General features: G+C 53.9%; 3 non-coding genes across 3 annotated transcripts in view; all 3 read right to left on the bottom strand.

Moving 5' to 3' along the window:
* LOC126316878 (large subunit ribosomal RNA) overlaps positions 1–1,194 on the bottom strand; it is a 4,222-nt gene extending 3,028 nt beyond the window's left edge. The window contains exon 1 of the ribosomal RNA XR_007556317.1: positions 1–1,194. This exon is cut by the window's left edge and continues 3,028 nt beyond it. This is a non-coding gene — a ribosomal RNA (large subunit ribosomal RNA).
* A 188-nt stretch (positions 1,195–1,382) lies between these two features.
* Positions 1,383–1,537, bottom strand: LOC126316856 (5.8S ribosomal RNA). The gene has a single exon (XR_007556298.1). It is a non-coding gene; the product is annotated as a 5.8S ribosomal RNA (ribosomal RNA).
* Positions 1,538–1,899: 362 nt separating this feature from the next.
* Positions 1,900–3,792, bottom strand: LOC126316869 (small subunit ribosomal RNA). The gene has a single exon (XR_007556309.1). It is a non-coding gene; the product is annotated as a small subunit ribosomal RNA (ribosomal RNA).
* Between the last annotated feature and the right edge of the window lie 3,708 nt (positions 3,793–7,500).

The following is a 7,500-nucleotide window of genomic DNA, read 5'->3' as shown; positions in this document are numbered from 1 at the left end:
GGACCTCCATCAGGGTTTCCCCTGACTTCGTCCTGGCCAGGCATAGTTCACCATCTTTCGGGTCCCAACGTGTACGCTCTAGGTGCGCCTCACCTCGCAATGAGGACGAGACGCCCCGGGAGTGCGGAGGCCGCCGCCCCGTGAAGGGCGGGGAAGCCCCATCCTCCCTCGGCCCGCGCAAGGCGAGACCTTCACTTTCATTACGCCTTTAGGTTTCGTACAGCCCAATGACTCGCGCACATGTTAGACTCCTTGGTCCGTGTTTCAAGACGGGTCGTGAAATTGTCCAAAGCTGAAGCGCCGCTGACGGGAGCGATTATTCCGCCCGAGAGCATCCCGAGCCAACAGCGGCGCGGGTCCGGGGCCGGGCCAGGTAGGTCCGTCATCCGGGAAGAACCGCGCGCGCTTGCCGGGAGCCCGAGCGCCCAAAGGGGCGAATCGACTCCTCCAGATATACCGCCGAGCAGCCAGCCAGGACACCGGGGCTCTGCCCAACAGACGCGAACCGAGGCCCGCGGAAGGACAGGCTGCGCACCCGGGCCGTAGGCCGGCACCCAGCGGGTCGCGACGTCCTACTAGGGGAGAAGTGCGGCCCACCGCACACCGGAACGGCCCCACCCCGCGGCGAGTGGAAAGGCAACCGGACACGACCCCGCCGCGGATTGCTCCGCGCGGGCGGCCGGCCCCATCTGCCGAGGGCGGGGGCCAGTGGCCGGATGGGCGTGAATCTCACCCGTTCGACCTTTCGGACTTCTCACGTTTACCCCAGAACGGTTTCACGTACTTTTGAACTCTCTCTTCAAAGTTCTTTTCAACTTTCCCTCACGGTACTTGTTCGCTATCGGTCTCGTGGTCATATTTAGTCTCAGATGGAGTTTACCACCCACTTGGAGCTGCACTCTCAAGCAACCCGACTCGAAGGAGAGGTCCCGCCGACGCTCGCACCGGCCGCTACGGGCCTGGCACCCTCTACGGGCCGTGGCCTCATTCAAGTTGGACTTGGGCTCGGCGCGAGGCGTCGGGGTAGTGGACCCTCCCAAACACCACATGCCACGACAGGCGGCAGCCTGCGGGGTTCGGTGCTGGACTCTTCCCTGTTCGCTCGCCGCTACTGGGGGAATCCTTGTTAGTTTCTTTTCCTCCGCTTAGTAATATGCTTAAATTCAGCGGGTAGTCTCGCCTGCTCTGAAGTCGTTGTACGAGGTGTCGCACGCCACACCGCCAGCCGGCTGTGCACGCTACCGAGAAAGTACCGGTATGCGAACCGCCAGGCGACGGGCGCGCATCGCACGTTTAAGGAGACGCGGCCGGCCACACAGGCGACCACGACACTCCCACGTCTCCGAAGCGGGACAAACGCCGCGCGCTTCAGTATACGTAGCCGACCCTCAGCCAGACGTGGCCCGGGAACGGAATCCATGGACCGCAATGTGCGTTCGAAACGTCGATGTTCATGTGTCCTGCAGTTCACATGTCGACGCGCAATTTGCTGCGTTCTTCATCGACCCACGAGTCGAGTGATCCACCGTCCTGGGTGATCTTTTCCTTTTCAGTCTCCCACTGTCTCTTTCAAGACAGTAGCATTTGCGGGACTGAGGCGTCTGACGGCCCCTGTTCCACTATTTTTTTTGTGTCCAACGGCCTCACAGCCGATGGGCGTCGTACGGCTCCACACCGGAGCGGACAGGCACTCGGGCGAACGTCATTCAAAACCGGCGCCAGGCGCCAGGTACCGCAGGCCAGCCGCTCCAGAGCTTCAGCGCTCGTACCACACAACAACAACACTTCCGCTAGTTTTGAGAGGCACGCGTGGTTCCGCACGCGGCGCACGGCCACTGCCGTACAGGTAGCGTGTTGCGCGACACGACACGCACATCGAAAGACATGCAGTCTAGTCGGTAATGATCCTTCCGCAGGTTCACCTACGGAAACCTTGTTACGACTTTTACTTCCTCTAAATGATCAAGTTTGGTCATCTTTCCGGTAGCATCGGCAACGACAGAGTCGATGCCGCGTACCAGTCCGAAGACCTCACTAAATCATTCAATCGGTAGTAGCGACGGGCGGTGTGTACAAAGGGCAGGGACGTAATCAACGCGAGCTTATGACTCGCGCTTACTGGGAATTCCTCGTTCATGGGGAACAATTGCAAGCCCCAATCCCTAGCACGAAGGAGGTTCAGCGGGTTACCCCGACCTTTCGGCCTAGGAAGACACGCTGATTCCTTCAGTGTAGCGCGCGTGCGGCCCAGAACATCTAAGGGCATCACAGACCTGTTATTGCTCAATCTCGTGCGGCTAGAAGCCGCCTGTCCCTCTAAGAAGAAAAGTAATCGCTGACAGCACGAAGGATGTCACGCGACTAGTTAGCAGGCTAGAGTCTCGTTCGTTATCGGAATTAACCAGACAAATCGCTCCACCAACTAAGAACGGCCATGCACCACCACCCACCGAATCAAGAAAGAGCTATCAATCTGTCAATCCTTCCGGTGTCCGGGCCTGGTGAGGTTTCCCGTGTTGAGTCAAATTAAGCCGCAGGCTCCACTCCTGGTGGTGCCCTTCCGTCAATTCCTTTAAGTTTCAGCTTTGCAACCATACTTCCCCCGGAACCCAAAAGCTTTGGTTTCCCGGAGGCTGCCCGCCGAGTCATCGGAGGAACTGCGGCGGATCGCTGGCTGGCATCGTTTATGGTTAGAACTAGGGCGGTATCTGATCGCCTTCGAACCTCTAACTTTCGTTCTTGATTAATGAAAACATACTTGGCAAATGCTTTCGCTTCTGTTCGTCTTGCGACGATCCAAGAATTTCACCTCTAACGTCGCAATACGAATGCCCCCGCCTGTCCCTATTAATCATTACCTCGGGTTCCGAAAACCAACAAAATAGAACCGAGGTCCTATTCCATTATTCCATGCACACAGTATTCAGGCGGGCTTGCCTGCTTTAAGCACTCTAATTTGTTCAAAGTAAACGTGCCGGCCCACCGAGACACTCAACAAAGAGCACCCTGGTAGGATTTAAACGGGGTCCGCCTCGGGACGCGAAAGCACCCCTTCGGCTCGCCCCACCGGCAGGACGTCCCACGATACATGCCAGTTAAACACCGACGGGCGGTGAACCAACAGCGTGGGACACAAATCCAACTACGAGCTTTTTAACCGCAACAACTTTAATATACGCTATTGGAGCTGGAATTACCGCAGCTGCTGGCACCAGACTTGCCCTCCAATAGATACTCGTTAAAGGATTTAAAGTGTACTCATTCCGATTACGGGGCCTCGGATGAGTCCCGTATCGTTATTTTTCGTCACTACCTCCCCGTGCCGGGAGTGGGTAATTTGCGCGCCTGCTGCCTTCCTTGGATGTGGTAGCCGTTTCTCAGGCTCCCTCTCCGGAATCGAACCCTGATTCCCCGTTACCCGTTACAACCATGGTAGGCGCAGAACCTACCATCGACAGTTGATAAGGCAGACATTTGAAAGATGCGTCGCCGGTACGAGGACCGTGCGATCAGCCCAAAGTTATTCAGAGTCACCAAGGCAAACGGACCAGACAAGCCAATCCGATTGGTTTTGATCTAATAAAAGCGTCCCTTCCATCTCTGGTCGGGACTCTGTTTGCATGTATTAGCTCTAGAATTACCACAGTTATCCAAGTAACGTGGGTACGATCTAAGGAACCATAACTGATTTAATGAGCCATTCGCGGTTTCACCTTAATGCGGCTTGTACTGAGACATGCATGGCTTAATCTTTGAGACAAGCATATGACTACTGGCAGGATCAACCAGGGAGCTGCGTCAACTAGAGCTGAGCAGCCGGCCGCCCGGGAGTGTGTCCCGGGGGCCCGCGCGAACACGCAAGCGTCCGCTCAATTATTCTGCAAACAGGAGGAGGCCGAGCTCCCCTGCACGATACACCTCGAAACCCTCTCAGGTCCCGGCGGCGCGCAGCGCCGTCCTAGGTACTTGGTCGGTTTCGAGAGAGGCGCAATCGCCCGGAGTTAGGCGAGTAGACGGTTTTAGTGCGAACACCCTTGCTCCCAACTGAGCTTGCCGCTGCCGACAGAGGCCCGGGAGCGTGCTGTCGTGGCATTGCCGGCGGGAGACAACACGCGCCACCTATGGTGACCGGCAGCTCCAACGCCAGCGCCACACAAGGGCAAAGCCCCACTTGGGTGCAGAAGCGAACTCTCCCAGCACAGCGCACGCGCCAACACGTCCGCACAACTGCGATACAAACCACCTGCGAGAACCGCTGGGGCGACCGAGCAGCAGACGGCGTCGCGGCGCCGAGTGCCAGGCGGCGGCGCATCCTCAACGCACACAGTCCTCAATCAGACCAGCACACTGCAGATGTCCACCGCGCTTCGCACCGGGCTCGGCTGAACCAACTTTGGCCGCCAGGCGCCGCGTGCAGGGTGCGCCGCAGCGTAGCTGCGCCGCCTGCCGGGCCCGTCGGCTGGCGCTCCTGCCACTCGGCGCCCCCCACCAGCCGCCTGTTGCGCGTGCGCCCACGCAGCGCGCGGCCAACACGCCGGGCGGCCCCCCTTCACCGGCCGGGAACAGTCCCACCAAGCCACCGCCGCGTATCGCTTCATACCCACATGGGCCTAGTCACGCGTGTGGATGTGGCGGGTACCGCTGAAACAACCGGTTAATAGCTGTACCGATCGTCGCCATCACAGATTCACCTCCAGCGTGAACAACCGCTCAACAACGGATTTCCAGTTCATTTGCGTATCTTGGGCAGTAAACGTAGATGTCCACCTACATTTGCGAATTCAACAATTCTTGCATGCCAGGATGTCATGTGTCACGACACGCTACATCAGACCACATACACACTGCGACATGTGCAGAAGAGAACACGTGGAAGGTGGCCCGCGCACGTATGCGATGTACCTTCCGCGATCCACTGTCAACCGGCATCTGCGGCATGTCCCAGATATGGAACGCGGTCCACCAGGGTAGCACTTTGTGTGAGGCAATACGACAAAGTCGGAATACACGCGTCACTACATCAGACGGCTCACGCTGACCTGACCTGACCTGACTCACCGCACCACCACCCCCAGCGACCCAGGGTGACATACAATGCGTTCGTACGTTCCTCCCACACGCCTCTACGGCGTACCACAGTGCAACCTAGCTGTTATTGGGAGACGAGACAAGTAGCATCAAGCACAACATATGGAAATTGAGATTCGACACCGTTGGGCACAGCCAGCGTACGGTCACACGTATCACACTACTTCACTCTGTACGTAACGACCGATGATCGGTACAGCGTGTGGGTTACGCGTACGACATCAGCGGACAATGGACACAGACCATACCACGACGTACACTGAGGCCGTCGACATCTGAATGCAACTGAACAGCTGCGAGGCTCATTTAACACTCAAACGCCAGACCGACCAGCTTGAGAGGACAGAGACACAAAGAGGGGGACAGAGGGGGACAGAGGGGGGGGAGGGGGGGGGTCGGCGATATAGTCCTATTGCAGTACAATTGACAGTGGATAGCAGGAATATGTGGAAAGTAAGCAACACTCGCAAGACATCTACATGAGGATAACAACGACACCAGAGATTCCGAGCAGTGAACTATGTTAGGCAAAGGGACAACGTGGGTTAGGTTAAGGGACAACGTGGGTTAGGTTAAGGGACAACGTGGGTTAGGTTAAGGGACAACGTGGGTTAGGTTAAGGGACAACGTGGGTTAGGTTAAGGGACAACGTGGGTTAGGTTAAGGGACAACGTGGGTTAGGTTAAGGGACAACGTGGGTTAGGTTAAGGGACAACGTGGGTTAGGTTAAGGGACAACGTGGGTTAGGTTAAGGGACAACGTGGGTTAGGTTAAGGGACAACGTGGGTTAGGTTAAGGGACAACGTGGGTTAGGTTAAGGGACAACGTGGGTTAGGTTAAGGGACAACGTGGGTTAGGTTAAGGGACAACGTGGGTTAGGTTAAGGGACAACGTGGGTTAGGTTAAGGGACAACGTCGGTTAGGTTAAGGGACAACGTGGGTTAGGTTAAGGGACAACGTGGGTTAGGTTAAGGGACAACGTGGGTTAGGTTAAGGGACAACGTGGGTTAGGTTAAGGGACAACGTGGGTTAGGTTAAGGGACAACGTGGGTTAGGTTAAGGGACAACGTGGGTTAGGTTAAGGGACAACGTGGGTTAGGTTAAGGGACAACGTGGGTTAGGTTAAGGGACAACTTGAGTTAGGTTAAGGGACAACTTGAGTTAGGTTAAGGGACAACTTGAGTTAGGTTAAGGGACAACTTGAGTTAGGTTAAGGGACAACTTGAGTTAGGTTAAGGGACAACCTGAGTTAGGTTAAGGGACAACTTGAGTTAGGTTAAGGGACAACTTGAGTTAGGTTAAGGGACAACTTGAGTTAGGTTAAGGGACAACTTGAGTTAGGTTAAGGGACAAATTGAGTTAGGTTAAGGGACAAATTGAGTTAGGTTAAGGGACAAATTGAGTTAGGTTAAGGGACAAATTGAGTTAGGTTAAGGGACAAATTGAGTTAGGTTAAGGGACAAATTGAGTTAGGTTAAGGGACAAATTGAGTTAGGTTAAGGGACAACTTGAGTTAGGTTAAGGGACAAATTGAGTTAGGTTAAGGGACAACTTGAGTTAGGTTAAGGGACAACTTGAGTTAGGTTAAGGGACAACTTGAGTTAGGTTAAGGGACAACTTGAGTTAGGTTAAGGGACAACTTGAGTTAGGTTAAGGGACAACTTGAGTTAGGTTAAGGGACAACTTGAGTTAGGTTAAGGGACAACTTGAGTTAGGTTAAGGGACAACTTGAGTTAGGTTAAGGGACAAATTGAGTTAGGTTAAGGGACAAATTGAGTTAGGTTAAGGGACAAATTGAGTTAGGTTAAGGGACAAATTGAGTTAGGTTAAGGGACAAATTGAGTTAGGTTAAGGGACAAATTGAGTTAGGTTAAGGGACAACTTGAGTTAGGTTAAGGGACAACTTGAGTTAGGTTAAGGGACAACTTGAGTTAGGTTAAGGGACAACTTGAGTTAGGTTAAGGGACAACTTGAGTTAGGTTAAGGGACAACTTGAGTTAGGTTAAGGGACAACTTGAGTTAGGTTAAGGGACAACTTGAGTTAGGTTAAGGGACAACTTGAGTTAGGTTAAGGGACAACTTGAGTTAGGTTAAGGGACAACTTGAGTTAGGTTAAGGGACAAATTGAGTTAGGTTAAGGGACAAATTGAGTTAGGTTAAGGGACAAATTGAGTTAGGTTAAGGGACAAATTGAGTTAGGTTAAGGGACAACTTGAGTTAGGTTAAGGGACAACTTGAGTTAGGTTAAGGGACAACTTGAGTTAGGTTAAGGGACAACTTGAGTTAGGTTAAGGGACAACTTGAGTTAGGTTAAGGGACAACTTGAGTTAGGTTAAGGGACAACTTGAGTTAGGTTAAGGGACAACTTGAGTTAGGTTAAGGGACAACTTGAGTTAGGTTAAGGGACAACTT

Source organism: Schistocerca gregaria, unplaced genomic scaffold (genome assembly GCF_023897955.1).
Source record: "Schistocerca gregaria isolate iqSchGreg1 unplaced genomic scaffold, iqSchGreg1.2 ptg000609l, whole genome shotgun sequence".
NCBI classification, from domain to species: domain Eukaryota; kingdom Metazoa; phylum Arthropoda; class Insecta; order Orthoptera; family Acrididae; genus Schistocerca; species Schistocerca gregaria.
This window is presented reverse-complemented; position numbering and strand designations above follow the sequence as displayed.